General features: G+C 36.4%; 1 protein-coding gene across 1 annotated transcript in view; it reads right to left on the reverse strand.

Moving 5' to 3' along the window:
- Window positions 1-278: 278 nt before the first annotated feature.
- The window catches only part of AEBP2 (AE binding protein 2), a 211001-nt gene continuing 196257 nt past the window's right edge, over window positions 279-15022 (reverse strand). Inside the window, exon 11 of the transcript XR_010021350.1 lies at window positions 279-349. The gene's annotated coding sequence lies outside the window, so the exon portion shown is untranslated. The remainder of the gene's footprint in view (window positions 350-15022) is intronic.

Consider the following 15022-nt stretch of genomic DNA (forward strand, 5'->3'; position numbering starts at 1 on the left):
AGGTTGTGGCATCTAGCCACCTTTGCGGCAGCCATGGTTATTGTGGTGGCTGTGGTGGACCGCCCACAAGGAGGAGATGGTTTTGGCCTGCTCCATGGTGCTGGCAATGTGCCTGGTTGTGGAGAGTATCCAATCCCCTGTTCCATGACCCGGGTCCCCGAGTGGGTCCTGAGGCGCTGGCATGGTGTGCCTGGTTGTCGGGGGGGGTCCGGTCCCCGGCTCCATAATCTAGGTCCTTGGGTGAACCCCAAGGTGCTGGCGTGGGGTGCCTGGTTGTGGGAGGGGGGTCTGGTCCCCTTCTCCATGCCTCGGGTCCACAGGCAGGCCCCAAGGCACTGGTGCAGTGTGTCTGGTGGTAAGTAGGGGAGAAAACACTGAATTGGTTAAAGGCAACCTTTTTTATAATATATAAAATAATTTTCCCACTCAAGTTGTTTATCTTTTTTTAATTTTTCATTAGCATATACATTGTTACAAATCATACTTAATCTTTTTATTCCTTATCCAATCTCTTCCCTTCCTCCTTCCTCCCCCCTTTTCCCGCCCCCACCCCCCTCTAATAACCATAGATTTGTTCTCTCCATCTGACAGATTAACCGTTCCTCTGTTGGTTTGTTGCCTAGATGATCTGTCCAGTACTGAGACAGGTGTGACCAAGTCCTCCTCTATTATTACAGTGGTTAGCTTATGAGGTGAAAAATTAATAGAGAGACAAAACTCAAAACAAATTAGAATATAACTTAGAAGAGAGATCGTAGAAAACTTGAATGATCCTGTAACAATTAAAAATATTTAATCAATAGTTAGAAGTCCTATAAAAAGAACCAAGCTTTTATGCCCCCTTTGCTGTATAAATTAATACCTCAGTATACCAAATAATTGATGAAGAACCATTGCTTTTTGTAAAAATACTCCAGCCAATAAACAAGGAAAAATGTATAGAATTAAAATATCATCATTTGGAACCACTAATGAAATAAGGAATCCAGGCAATTAATGATCAATGGCTGTGAAATTGTATTGTACAGAGTGTGCTTCATTGAGAAAACTTAAATGCTGAAGGACTTTGCCTTGTGGTTATTTGGGGGAGTATTCCAGGCAGAGGGAAAAACCAGGGTGGAGGCTGTTCAGCAGAAGTCTATCTGGGGCTTAAGTACAAAAAGAAGCCCAGTGAAGCTGGAACATATGGGGGAAAATATATGAAATTAAGTCACATTGTAACAGGGAAATTATGAGTAACTGATGGGACGGAAATGGCATCGACTGAATGGAGGAAGTCAGTTTTGAATATGAAAAGTTTAGATGCTTATAGGACATCCAAGCGAAGTTGTCATGCAGGCAGTTGGATTTATAACTCTGAAGTTCTGGGCCAGAGACAAAAATGTGGGAACCATCAGCATATTGATGGTATTTATGGCCAGGGAACTGCATTAAGATCACTAAAGGAAGGAAACTGATAGAAAGGTAAAGACAACCAGTACTGAGTTTTGGAGAGAGATTCAGGAGAAGACAACACTTTCTACCATCTTATATGCTATATAATTTATTATGTATTGTGTTTATTTCTTATAAACTCTAGAAAATTCCGTAAGGGGAGTTCAGTCTGCTGACACATCACAAGTACAAAGAACAGTGCCCGGCTTAGTAAGCATTCAATAAATATTTGTTGATAAGAATCTATGGATTATGCTTTTCATGTTTGTTTTAGAAAGTAATCCATATGCTTGGGTCATAAAAGTAGTTCTGTTTCTTTTCTCCTAAGTTTGTTGCATTTTTGCCTTTTCCATCTACTCCATAATCCGTATGGAAATTATTTTGTGTATGATGTAAAGTAAGAAGCTAATTTCATTTTTTATACAGCTCTTCATTTCTACAGAATAAAGCCCAAAATTGCTAGCATAACATTTAAGTCACTTCATGATCTAGATCCACTTTATCTCTCCTGTGTTATCTGTGACTGCCACCCTGTGAAGCCTTTGTTTAATTATACCAAACTACTTGCAGTTCTCGAGCGTTAGACAACGCAATATAACATGCAGCAAGAATAAGGGACCATGCAAAATTGATATTTGTGGATAATATAACTGTACACCTAAAAAATCCCCCCAATCACTTGAAAAACAAAATTAATAACAATTTAGAACAATATTTAAAATATTTGCATCCATTTAAATGATGTTTGTAAAGGTACCAAATTATGTGAGACACTCATAATATTAATGGATAAAAACAATTCTAAATCGTACCAACCATATGGTCTAATCTAAGTTTTAGAAAAAACTTAAAATGGAATAAGTGTTAAAAATGCATGCTAAAATGTTAACATTAATGGTCATGGGGTTGGGACGTAGAATTTTTTTCTCTATTTCCTAAGTTTTATTTTGTATACATAAGCTAGTTTTATAATGAAAAAATTTTAAGTAAAAACATTGATTTTCACATAAATGCCAATACATCTTATTCATTATCAGAGAAATTCCTCTACGTTTCAAATAAGACCTTGATAAACAAGGTCCTTAGCTATAATTTTACATCGGTCATAACTCCCAGAAAAACTGAAGTGTCCATTTAGGAATATTAAGTGTTTATGTCTAGAAAACACCTAAGTTCATTGTCACCGAGGATAACAAGACTCAATAATAAAGAGATTGGGGGGAAATCTGTCAAGTTAGCATAATTAGTAAGACAATATAAAAATAACATCCATTGCACATTTTCTATGCTATACCTAGGCACTGTATTAATTACTTTAAATACATTATCTCATTTTAATCCTCAGAGTAACTCTGTGACATAGATATTATCATTTGCGGTAGTAGTTAAGGGCATGGACACATGGCTTTTCATCAACATGCCGTCGTATCAAGAAAGTAGGTTTGCTGTTGAGTCCTAAGCTAAATTCTCAGATAACATGAGATTCTACTTTACAACTGAAAGTGCTCTTGAAGATCAGCTATCCCAAAATTTCACAGATGAGGAAATTCCAGTACTCAGGGAGAAAAGAGATTTGTTTATGTTCACAGAACTAGTTAATGGGAATGACACCAACCCAGAATTATTGTTTCATTATTCTTTCCACTATATCACGCTTTCTTTCCTGATCACTGAGCTCAAATCAAAATGATTGAATATTTGTCTACAAAAATTATTCTGATAATATACTCTTCCCCCAATTTTTTTTTTTTAAAAGGATTTTTTAAAAGCTTTCACGTCCATTTACATGGTTCAAACTTTGGAGCCTTTAAGGGCACACGTTGGGGCCATATACTAATAGACCATCTGCTTTTCAGGAACAACCATGGAATAATCACTTGAGTAAGCAGCACAGCTTTCAATATATAAATTCTCTATTAAAATGTTTATGAAGCAATTCTCCCTTTTATTGCTACTAAATGAAAATACTGTCACATCTATTAAAAATTCATTAAGGAATGCCATTGATAAAAAGATTCAATTAAGTATATGAAATTTATCCCACTGTGACCTGTACTGAGTTGTTCTATAAGATAATATAATCCTATTTTTTGTTCTGAGCTTGTCTCTAGAGGAAAAAGATTAAATTTTATTAAGAAAAACAGCTCTGCTCTCCCAATTAGAGGAATCTGACTGTGTGAACTGTCCAAGGCATAGGATGGGAAAGAGACCACTCAGCTGTGACACACACACACACACACACACACACACGCACACGCACGCACGCACACACGACTTTCCTATATTATCTCTTCCATTTGATACTGACCAGAGTTAATTCTCTTTTAATAAATAGAGAGACTAACACAGTATTCACTCATTTTTTATGAGAGGCCAGCAAAGTTCATGCCCTAATCCAAGGTTGATCTGCTGAAAACGATAGCTAAATGCACTCAGGCCTTACTTAAGTATTCCCACTGCAATTGTCTTTGCTCCTCTCTGAAGATATAAATTCCCCATCTGTCTCTTGCATCATAGACTCTTTCAGCCTATCTAGTTAAACATTTTTCTCTGTGCAGAAATCCCCACTGCAAGAATAATAAGCCATCCATACTCTGCTTAAATAGACTGAAATGATGGAAAACTCACTAGTACTTCCTGAAGTAATCTGTACTTTATGGAGACAGCTCTTGTAGGAATCTTTCCCTGTGTTGGTCATGGAGTCTGGTAATGTTTGCTTAAATACCCATGGGCTATTAGACATGTCTACCTCCACAAGAGAGGCAATTATTGACCCCTATGAAGATGGCAGGTTTGTTCCCTCATTCATTCTATTTACCCAGCACTTTCTATGTGCCTTCATGTTCTGTAGAACCTTGATTTTTCAGCCATTAAAAATATATACAGCAAAAATTAGAGCATAGGCATTCAAGGTTATAACTTTTTTCTCATCTATAAATATGTTTTTCTTGGTCAGTCATTCTGAAGTGCTGATCTATAGACTAGTTTCATCAGAATTATAAGGTAATTATTTTTTTAATCTTGGGTCCCATCTCTAAAGATTATGATTCAGAAAGTTTGGAGTAAGGCTTGGGAAATCAAATTTGAAAAAAAAAAAAAAAAAAAACCCTCTTCAAGAGATTCTTATACACATCCCAAGTTTAAGAACTCTTGGTCTAAATAACTCCTAAGTCTATAGAGTCTCTTAACTGCACTTCAACTCAGAATCATTACTATGCTTATTAGTATTTAAAACCTCTAGGTATGCTAATTGTGACTTCCACCCTACAACTGTGAGAACATGTCTTCTCAATCCCCTACTTGCAGATTGGATTCCCCAGGAAACAGGCTTCAAGTCAGGTCAGCATTTAAGAGTGATTGATAGCTACAGGGTAGGGAAACACAGCAGGATTGGGTGGAATGAGAAAAAGGGCTCAGATACCGTCTCAAGAAAGACTCCAGCTGACCCACAGGCAGCTCTGTTGGGTCTTTACACCAGGTATCAACCTGTCATTGAGGCAGGCTACCTCTACAAGGGGTCGTGACCTTGGCAGGGTGGCTTTTTTCACTGGCGGGCAACCAACAGTGTAATAAGTTCCTGAGCCCTGAAGGGAGATCTGAATGTACTTTACAACAGCCACGTCACCTACCTTCTCAGGGAAAAAGATGGCAAGAGTTAAATAAGCGTTTCCCAGTAGAGAACAGGAAGTTTTTAAGTTGCCAAAAAGAGAAAATTACTATCTCTCACTCCCCCCCATTTCAAGCACTGAATTATTTATGGAATGATTCACCACTAAAATGAAGTGTGAATTTCTATATTGAATTATTTCTAATCCCTTAAATGGCAGTTCTTAAGGTCTTGTTGCATCTATAGTCTTGATTAGTTAGAATAAATTACTTCTAAACAACTGGTCATTTTGTTTATTTATTTAAAGGATCTGTAATTAGCACATGTATTTCTCCCTGACAATGTCTCCTTTAGAAAGAAAAAAAGAGAATTCCTGATTCTATGAAAATCATTCCCTGTAGCCCTTTCACAGAGGGTTGTAATGAGCAATTATCATCGCAGTTCCTCAGGAGCCAGGAAATGTTACCCTTTTTCTCAACTTGCCTGATTTAACAGGTTTATCAGACAAACAAAATAGGTGAGGTAATATCTTGGCACCTCCAAATCAGATGGGGGGGCTTTGGATGCCTCAAGAGATCACATCCAGCTATGAGAAGTGGTTGGGGCTGTGGGTGGGCTGCTGAATACTGCACCTGGAGTCAAATATCCTTAGCCTGATGTTAAGTGAAACAAACCAGGCACAGAAAGAGAAATACCACATGTCCTCACTCATAAATGGGAGGTAAAAAATAAATGGAAGAAAGAAAGAGAGAAAGCAATCACATTAATATGTTGAACTTTCAGAAGGAGAGAACAGAACTATTGTTACTAGAGATGGGAAAGGCGGAGGAAGAGGGGGTTTAGGGAGCTATTGGTTACTAGACACAAGGTATGATTACATTTTGTAGTAATCATGCAAATTATCCTGTTTAGATGATCCCACATTGTGCACAGGTATTGACATTCAACTTTGTACCCCAGAGATATGTATAATCAATTATGCTTTAATAAAAAAATTAATTTTTAAAATATCCTTAGCCTGAGTTCTGCTTCTGCTTTCAGCTTCTGAAAACATTTTACTGTCTCTGAGTCTTAGTTTCCTTGACTAGTAAAATAGGGGTGATACCTCCTCTGTCACAAGGTGCCATAATAACAACATAGAAAGACATAACTGAAAAGGCTTTGTATACACCTGCAAAGTCATAATCCCTGTCCTGGAGTCTTCCATCAATTTATTCCTCTGAATGATCTTCATATCTAGCACATGAGCAACTTGAGGCAGGCATTTTCTGAAATCTGCTTCAGACACATCACAAAACCTGCCTATGATAATAAAAACAACTACTTATGTGTCACGTGAAGCAAGTGCCTTACATGCATTACCTCATTTAATTCTTCCAACAATTCTATTCAATGGGTTCTTTTATTACCCATTTTGCAAATGAGGAAACTGAAGTTTTGAGAAGAAGGAACATTCTTGCCGTCACGCCATGAGCACAAGCAAAGCCTGGACAGCCCCTGGCTCTGCGTCCCCCACTCCTTGAAGTAGTCTAAGAGTTGGAGACAGGAGGAACAGTTCTGGAATCCTCTGATATCACTTGATCTTGAAAACCATTAATAAAAATGCCATTTTTAATTACTTACTCATTGTTGTTTTAAATACTTTTCAGTTTAGACTGTAGATAGATTTTGTTTTGTTTTGTTTTATGCAAATAACAGATTTTCTTCATAGAGAGTAGGGAAAGAAATTAGTCGCTGCTCCACAGTCATAGACTGAACAAGAAAAGTTGGACTGCAGGTCACACAGGGACCAGACCAGCACCACCTATTACTACTCTTAGCCAAACAGAAGCCACACATCCTGGTGATGGGAGGTTAATGACATCACATTCACAGATGATCACTTTCATAGGGCTGAACTTTCAACTAAGCTGCATTCTCCCTAACACTTTCATTATCTTCCCCCCAAAAAACTACATTTTCAAATGCAAGTCAGAAAATTATAAGACACGTTTGGGAGTACACTAGAAGCTCACACAAATGATTTAAGTAATAATGTTTAAATTTAATGTACAGAAGAATTAACTGGCATGATGTTTTAAAATAGAGTCCCTGAACCCCATCTCCAGACTTGCTAATTCATAGAACCAGAGAGGAACTAAGAAATCTGCATGTCTAACGAGCACCATGACTGGTTCTGATGCAGAACCATATTTTGAAGAAAAAAAAGAAAGTATTAAAAAATAATCTTATTATTATAAATGAGGCAGGAAAGTGTTGTTTATGTGATTAAAGGGATAATAAAATAATTGAATAGACCTCTTTTGCCTCCGTTTAGAAATCTGCCTACTGATCTCCATACCAACCAGCTGCAAAAAAAACAACCTGCCTACAGGGTTTAATATTTTGTGGAGAATCAAAAAAGTAATCACAGCAAGTAACTTCAGTTTAAAAAAAAGACAATCTTAGAACAATCAGTGAAGATATATAATATATACTAAAATGAAATAAATATTGTATGTACAATTTTGCACTTTCAAGACTTCAGTGAGGAAGAGAGGATGTGGATGGAAAAGCAATCTCCTAATTCAAACAAAGGAGGGTCATGTGTATAGAAATGGAGCTCCTAATCTCTTCCCACTCAGGGAAAAAACTGTAGATTTTCTGGTACAGAAAAATAATTTCTACCTCAAGGTAGAAAGAAAGAGGAAAGAGATGATAGGAAGAGAAAAAAAAGGAAGAGATGATACAAAAACGTTCTAGTTAGTCACCAAGAGATGGTCATTGGTCACTAGCATGTCACCAAAAATCCAGCAATATGTAACAACAGCTGAAAGTTGCAGCAACTTCTAAAAAATCTGGAAAATCATGCATGGGCCTAGGGTTTTTCCACCCTTAAAGGCCTTCAGAAAGAGGAATTGTTACACTTCTGCTCAATGCAAAATAAGAACCATAACCAGACAGAGATTTTAGGTTTGCTCTAGTTGTTACCTTTTGAATATGTATGTCATTAATAGTGAATACTTTAAATTAGAAGTAATAATTAATGTTTGTCCCTTTTTCAAGTCTTAACATTCTCGAAAAAACATGACTATATAATATAGTATTGCATATACTGGCAACAAACAAATAGAAGATGAAATTTGAAAAATAGCATTTAAAAAGCATCAATTGCTTAGAAATAAATCTAATGAGTGATATGTAACATCTCTACTCCAATAATTAAAAAATATTGTTGGAGGAGAGATATCATATTCATGGATTGGAAGATTCAATGTTGTTAAACTATCAATTCCTCCCAAAATGATCTGCAGATTTAATGCAATCGCAGCTGGATATTCTTAAGAAACTGGAAAAGCTGATTCAAATATTTGTATAGTAATGCAAAGAATATTAAAAGTAATCTTGGGCCGAGCCCGTGGCGCACTTGGGAGAGTGCGGCGCTGGGAGCGCAGCGACGCTCCCTCCACGGGTTCGGATCCTATATAGGAATGGCCGGTGCACTCACTGGCTGAGTGCCTGTCACGAAAAAGACAAAAAAAAAAAAAAGTAATCTTAAAAAAGACCAAATCTGGAGGTCGACGTCTTTCACTTCCAGATATCAAGACTTATTATAAAGCTGCAGTAATTAAAAGAATTAATGAAAGGATAGATGTTAGTCAATGGAAAAGAAAGAAAAGTTCACTTGGTTTATGACAAAAGTAATACAATGAATTAGGAAAAGGATGATCTTCCTAGTCAGTGTTGCTAAGTCAACCAGATATAGGTCAACCAGATACAGGTCAACTGGATATAAGTCAATTGGATATCCATATGTGGAAAATTTCCATCTTGAACCTCTACCTCCCACCATATGCAAATAGCAGTTCCAGATATATTGTAGACCTAAATGTGAAAGCTAAAACAATAGGGCTTCTAGGAGAAATTATAAAAAAAATTTTTATGACCTTTGAACAGGTAAAGATTTCAAAAACAGAATACAAAAAGTGTTAACCATAAGAGAAACAAAGGTGATAAATTGTACTACATTTGTGTATTAGTCCATTTCTGCTGCTTATAACAAAATATGTGGAACTGCGTAATTTGTAAGAAAATGAAATTTATTGCTTAGTTGCAGAGCCTGGGGAATCCAAAGTCCAGGGAACACATCTGGTGAGGGTCTTGGTGGTGGCAACAGTGATCCACGGGTCTCACAGAGCAGAAAATGGTGGAGCAGAGAGAGAGAGAGTTCCTCATGCATTCTCCTTTTAAAGCCCTCAGAATCATGCCCATGACCACCATTTTTAATCCATTCACTAGGCATGTTCCTATAATCTAATCACCTCTTCAAGGCCCCACCTTTCAATTACCATATTTCCTACTCTCTTAACACCGTCACAGTCGGGATCAGGTTTTGGGAGAACACTCAACCCAAGGTAATTAGAATTAAGAATGTCTGTTCACCAAAGACATTGTTAAGAAGTAGAAAGTTCCCCAACCTTATTCAACACAATACTGGAAGTTCTAGCCAGAGCAGTAAGGCAAAAGAAAGTAATAAAGGGCATCCAAATTAGAAAGGAGGAAGTCAAACTATTCCTATCTGCAGATGACATGATCATATACATAGAAAACCTTAATGACTCCACCAAAAAATTGCTAGAAATAATAAATGAATTCAGTAAAGTCACAGGATACAAAATCAACATACAAAAATTAATAACATTTCTCTACACCGATAACAAAATATCTGAAAAAGAAATCAAGAAAGTAATCCCATGTACAATAGCTACCAAAAAATGAAATACCTAGAAGTAAATTTAATCAAGGAGGTAAAAGATTTCTACAATAAAAACTATAGAACATTGACTTAAAAAATTGAGTAAGACACCTATAAATGGAAAGATGTCCCATGTTCGTGGGTTGGAAGAACATCAAAGTGTTCATACTACTCAAAGCAATCTTAACATATATAAATATAAATATAAATTTAACACAATCCCTATCAGAATAACAGTGACATTCTTCACAGAAACAGAAAAATGATCTTAAAACTTGTACAGAACCACACAAGACCCCATATAGCCAAAGCAATCTTCAACAAAAAGAACAAAGTTGGAAACATCACAGTTCCTGACTTCAAAATATACTATAAAGCTATAGTAACCAAAACAGCATGGTTCTGGCATAAAAACCAACAAATAGATCCATGGAATAAAACAGAGAGCCAAGAAATAAACCCACACACTTATAGCCAACAGACTTTTGACAAAGGTGCCAAGAATATACAGTCGGGAAAGGACAGCCTCATCAATAAATGGTGCTGAGAAAACAGGATATCCACATGCAGAAGATTGAAACTAGACCCCTATCTCTCACCTTACACAAAAAATCAACTCAAAGTGGATCAAAGACCAACTTTAAGACCTGAAACTATCAAACTACTAGAAGAAACTATAGAGGAAACACTACATAAAATTGGGCAACACTTTTCTGAGCAAAACTACAAAGGCACAGGCAACAAAAGCAAAAATAGACAAATGGGATTACATCAAACTAAAAAAAATTCAGAAAAACAAAGAAAACAATCAACAAAGTGAAGAGACAACCCACAGAATGGGAGAAAGTGTTTACCAACCACACATTAGACAAGGAGCTAATATCCAGAATACATAAGAACTCAAACAACTCAACAGCAAAAAACCACATAACCTAATCAAAAAATTTGCAAAAGACCTGAACATACATTTCTCAAAAGAAGACATACAAATACCCAACAGTACATGAAAAAATGCTCAGCATCACTAATCATCAGGGAAATGCAAATCAAAACCACAGAGATATCATCTCATCACAGTTAGAACAGCTATTATCAAAAAGACAGAAAATAACAAATGCTGGCAAAGATGCAGAGAAAAGGGAACTCTCATACATTGTTGGTGGGAATGTAAATTAGTACAGCCATTATGGAGAATGGTATGGAGGTTTCTCAAACAGCTAAAAATAGATCTACTTTATGACCCAGCTATCCCACTACTGGGTATATATATCCAAAGGAAATTAAATTAATATATTGAAGAGATGCTGCACTCCCATGTTCATTTCAGGACTATTCACAATTGCCAAGAGATGGAACCAACCTAAATATTCATCAATGGAGAAATGGATAAAAAAAAAAATATATGGTATACTGTTCAGCTATTCAAAGAAAATTAAATCCTGTCATTTGCAGCAACATGGATAGAACTGGAGACCATATGTAAGGGAAGTAAGCCAGGCCCAGAAAGACAAATACCATACAGTCTTACTCATATGTGGAATCAAAAAAAAAAAACAGTGGTTCTCATAGAAATATAGAGTAAAACAATGGTTACCACAGACTGAGAAAGGAAGGAGAGTGAGGAAGGTGGGGGAGAAGAGGTGGGTTAACAGGTACAAAGTCACAGATAGGAAGAGTAAGTTCTGGTGTTCTAGGGTGACTATAGCTAATACTATTGTATTGTATATTTCTAAATAGCTAGAAAAAAGGATCTTGAATGTAAATACCAAAAAGAAAAGATAAATGTTTAGGTGATGGATGTGCTATCTACCCTAAGTGAATCGTTGTACAATATATGCATGTATTGAAACACACTGTACCCCACAAATATGTACAATTAAAATTTTTGAAAAAGAAAAAATAGTGGAAAAAAGAAAAAAATAATAAGTGAAAAGTTAAGCCCCAGAGTGGGAAAAGATGTTTGCAATACATCTTACTGACAACAAGCTCAGACTCAGAATACAAGAATTCCTAAAACCGGTAAGAAACATACAGACTATCTAATAGAAAAACTGGGCAAGAAACTTTAATAGGCACTTTCCAAAAAAGAGTATTCAAAGGGTCAATAAACATATCGGTCTAAAGGGGCTCGATTTCTTTAGTAGAAATAGAATGAGATATCACTACAATCTGCCATCAAGGCAAAAAATAAAAATAACAATTCCAAGAGTTGGTAAGGATGAGAAGCAAGTAGAATTCACATAAAACTACTTTGGAAAATCTATTCAGCAGTTTCCACTAAAGATGACTACCACATGACCCAGCAATTCCACTCCTAGGTATGTATACAGAGAAACGTGTACCTCTGTTTCCTAAAAGACATGTATAAGAATGTTCACAGCAGCATCGTTAGTATCAGCAAAAGTATGCAGACTTGTCATATAATAGAATACCATAGAGCAATGAAAATGAGCAATTGTTACATGCAACAACAGGAATAAATCTCACAAACGCAACATTCAGCTAAAAGAGATAAATATTTTTAAAAGTACATCCTCTATGATTACATTTATATAAATTTCAGAGACAGGCAAAACTATTCTATGGTTTAGAAGTCAGGATAGTGGTTATATTTGGGGCTATAATGACTGGAAGGTTATAACAGAGTGGGCTCTGGGCTTCTAAAAATAGTCTCTCTTGCTCTACATACAAGTAACTTCCTTATGTAGAAATTGATTGAGCTATGCACTGTGGTCTGTGCATGTTTCTGTATGTATGTTATACTTCAAAAAACATTTTTTTAAATTCCCTAAGCATTTTACACAAGAGAAATACTGTTTTTTCTTTGACTCCAACAAATGCGGGATCTCAAGAACCCCTAGCTTAGGTATGAAGCCAACTAAATCATTGCACACTCACAAATGACAAATGCTGTAATTTTGCTAAGGCTGGTTTATTCCCAAAGTTCAACTGCACCACTTATGAGTACTTTTTCCATTCCTGCTGGTCTTTCTTTTTTGCCATCCTCTTAAGTCTGTGTTTTGTTTTCTCTTTCCATACATGGTTCTGATGCTGATGAGACCAGATTTTGTTGGATCTCAGATATTCATTTTCCATTTCCTAATTGCAATGTGGCCATAACACAATTGCAGAAAGGCAATTTTCCATCCAAATCTGAAAAATTTTTTTTTAAAAAGATTATTTAGATGCTAATCCATCTGCATTCTTTAAGAAATGTAGCATGGTTTTGCTTTGATCCCCACATTCTCATTTTAAATTCCCATTGAATTTCATTGTGTGATTTTAGTGTTTTGCAAAGGAACCAATTTTAATGAATTCCCACTGCAAATTGGAATAATAGATATTTATCCTTTTATTCTTGATATTTCATTTTCAAGGTCAAAAACAGCATTACTTTAACTTCACATTTTATTAAATGTTATGTTGATGTTCCAAACCCCCCCTGTCCCCAACTCTAATTCTTTCCCACTTTTGATTATTCTGTTCCATCAGAACCACAGCAACTAAAATTGCCTTAGAAGAAAGAAGAAAGAATTAGAATTTAGTTACTGACTTTTCCAAAGGGCATGGTAATGAATATATAAAACCATCAGGTGGGACATACTTGCTGGTGCCAAATGAGCAGTGCAAATCCCAATGGGATTTTTTAACTTTCTCTATGATTAAGCCATGGTAAAGAGCAGTGTCCAGCAATTATAATTTCTAATAAAGAATCTGGCCTGAACAATTTTTTAATTACTTTTATTGAGTTATCCAGACTTAAGTCTCTATTTTTGCCAATTAGTACAATTAATCCGTAAATGCAAATTTGAGTCATCTTCCTTTAAAGACTATGTAATTCTGAGACTAACTATTCTGCTATATCAAGATAAAAAACCTATTAGGGAGAACAAAAACTAATAAGCCACAATTTCATTCAGAAAAATGGAAAAGAACGATTCTGATTTTAAATTGTGGTGAATAAGTTAAATTCTCTCCTGCTGCTGAAAAAATCTTTACCAACAAAAATGTGCATACTTGGAATGTATTCAGAATACAGTAAAGGCTGTATAAAATTATAAGTAAATGAAAAATATATTTACATGCCAGAAACTGTTTTTATTACTAACAATTGGGTGAGGGGAAAAAATCTTGCAACTCTGACTATTCCTTTGGAAATGACAATAACCCTAAAGTAACATTTTTCTTCCTCTATGTGTTAATGATTTCCATGGCAGCTCTCCATCTGCTTTCTACTATTTTCACAGGCTTTTAAAATTAACCTTACATGTATCAGTGTTCCAAGATTATCTTTATGGTTGCACAAACCATATGACTCTTTGACAAAGTTGATTATGCCAGCAACAATAGAGAAATATTCAGATGTCACATCTGTTATGTAAGAAAAAAAAATTGGTGTAAAATGGGAATAAAGTTGGAATGAGAAGCACTATTTCTGCAAATTCTATGTAATCAATCTCTAAGCCAATGACTACAAGCTTTTCCTTAGTTCCTAAATCATAAAGTAATTTAGGGGCCGGCCCCGTGGCGCACTCGGGAGAGTGCGGCGCTGGGAGCGCAGCAGTGCTCCCACCGCAGGTTTGGATCCTATATAAGGATGGCCGGTGTGCTCACTGGCTGAGCGTGGTGCAGCCGGTCACAAAAAGACAAAATAAATAAATAAAAAGAATTGTTAAAAAAAAAAAAAAAAGAAAAGAAAGTAATTTAGCCATGCAACACCCCCCACCCACCCACCCACCCATCCAGCTCAGCGATGACCATCAGGCTGCTGTCAGAAGCACTGGTGGCTCCCAAGCTGTGGTGGGGGATGCTGAGGGCCTCAGCCACACCACCCCAACATCCTCATCCAGCCCAACGATGACCACCAAGCCACCGCTGGAAGTGCCCAGGGCTCCCCTGCCAGAATGAGAAGGGTGCCACAGGCCTGGACCACACCCCCCTTTCCTCCTTCTCCCACCATATCCCCCTTCCCTTTCCCCTCTCCCCTCTCCACCTAACTGCTCCACAATAACATCTTAGAATGTAAAAATAATAATAATATTAAATAAATTTTTTAAAAAGAAAGCAATTTAAATTCCAAGAAAGTATTCTACACAGAATATACCTGAGTTTATTCAATCCATAACATCTACAGGAAATACCCAAACTTCCCAATGTAGCTATGTACTAGCAGTCTACATTATATGAATTACATAAGTTTTACTAAGGATCATGTAAAAGGGTAAGATCTCCCTTATGCTATGAAA

This window comes from Cynocephalus volans, chromosome 12 (genome assembly GCF_027409185.1).
Source record: "Cynocephalus volans isolate mCynVol1 chromosome 12, mCynVol1.pri, whole genome shotgun sequence".
Taxonomy (NCBI): Eukaryota; Metazoa; Chordata; class Mammalia; order Dermoptera; family Cynocephalidae; genus Cynocephalus; species Cynocephalus volans.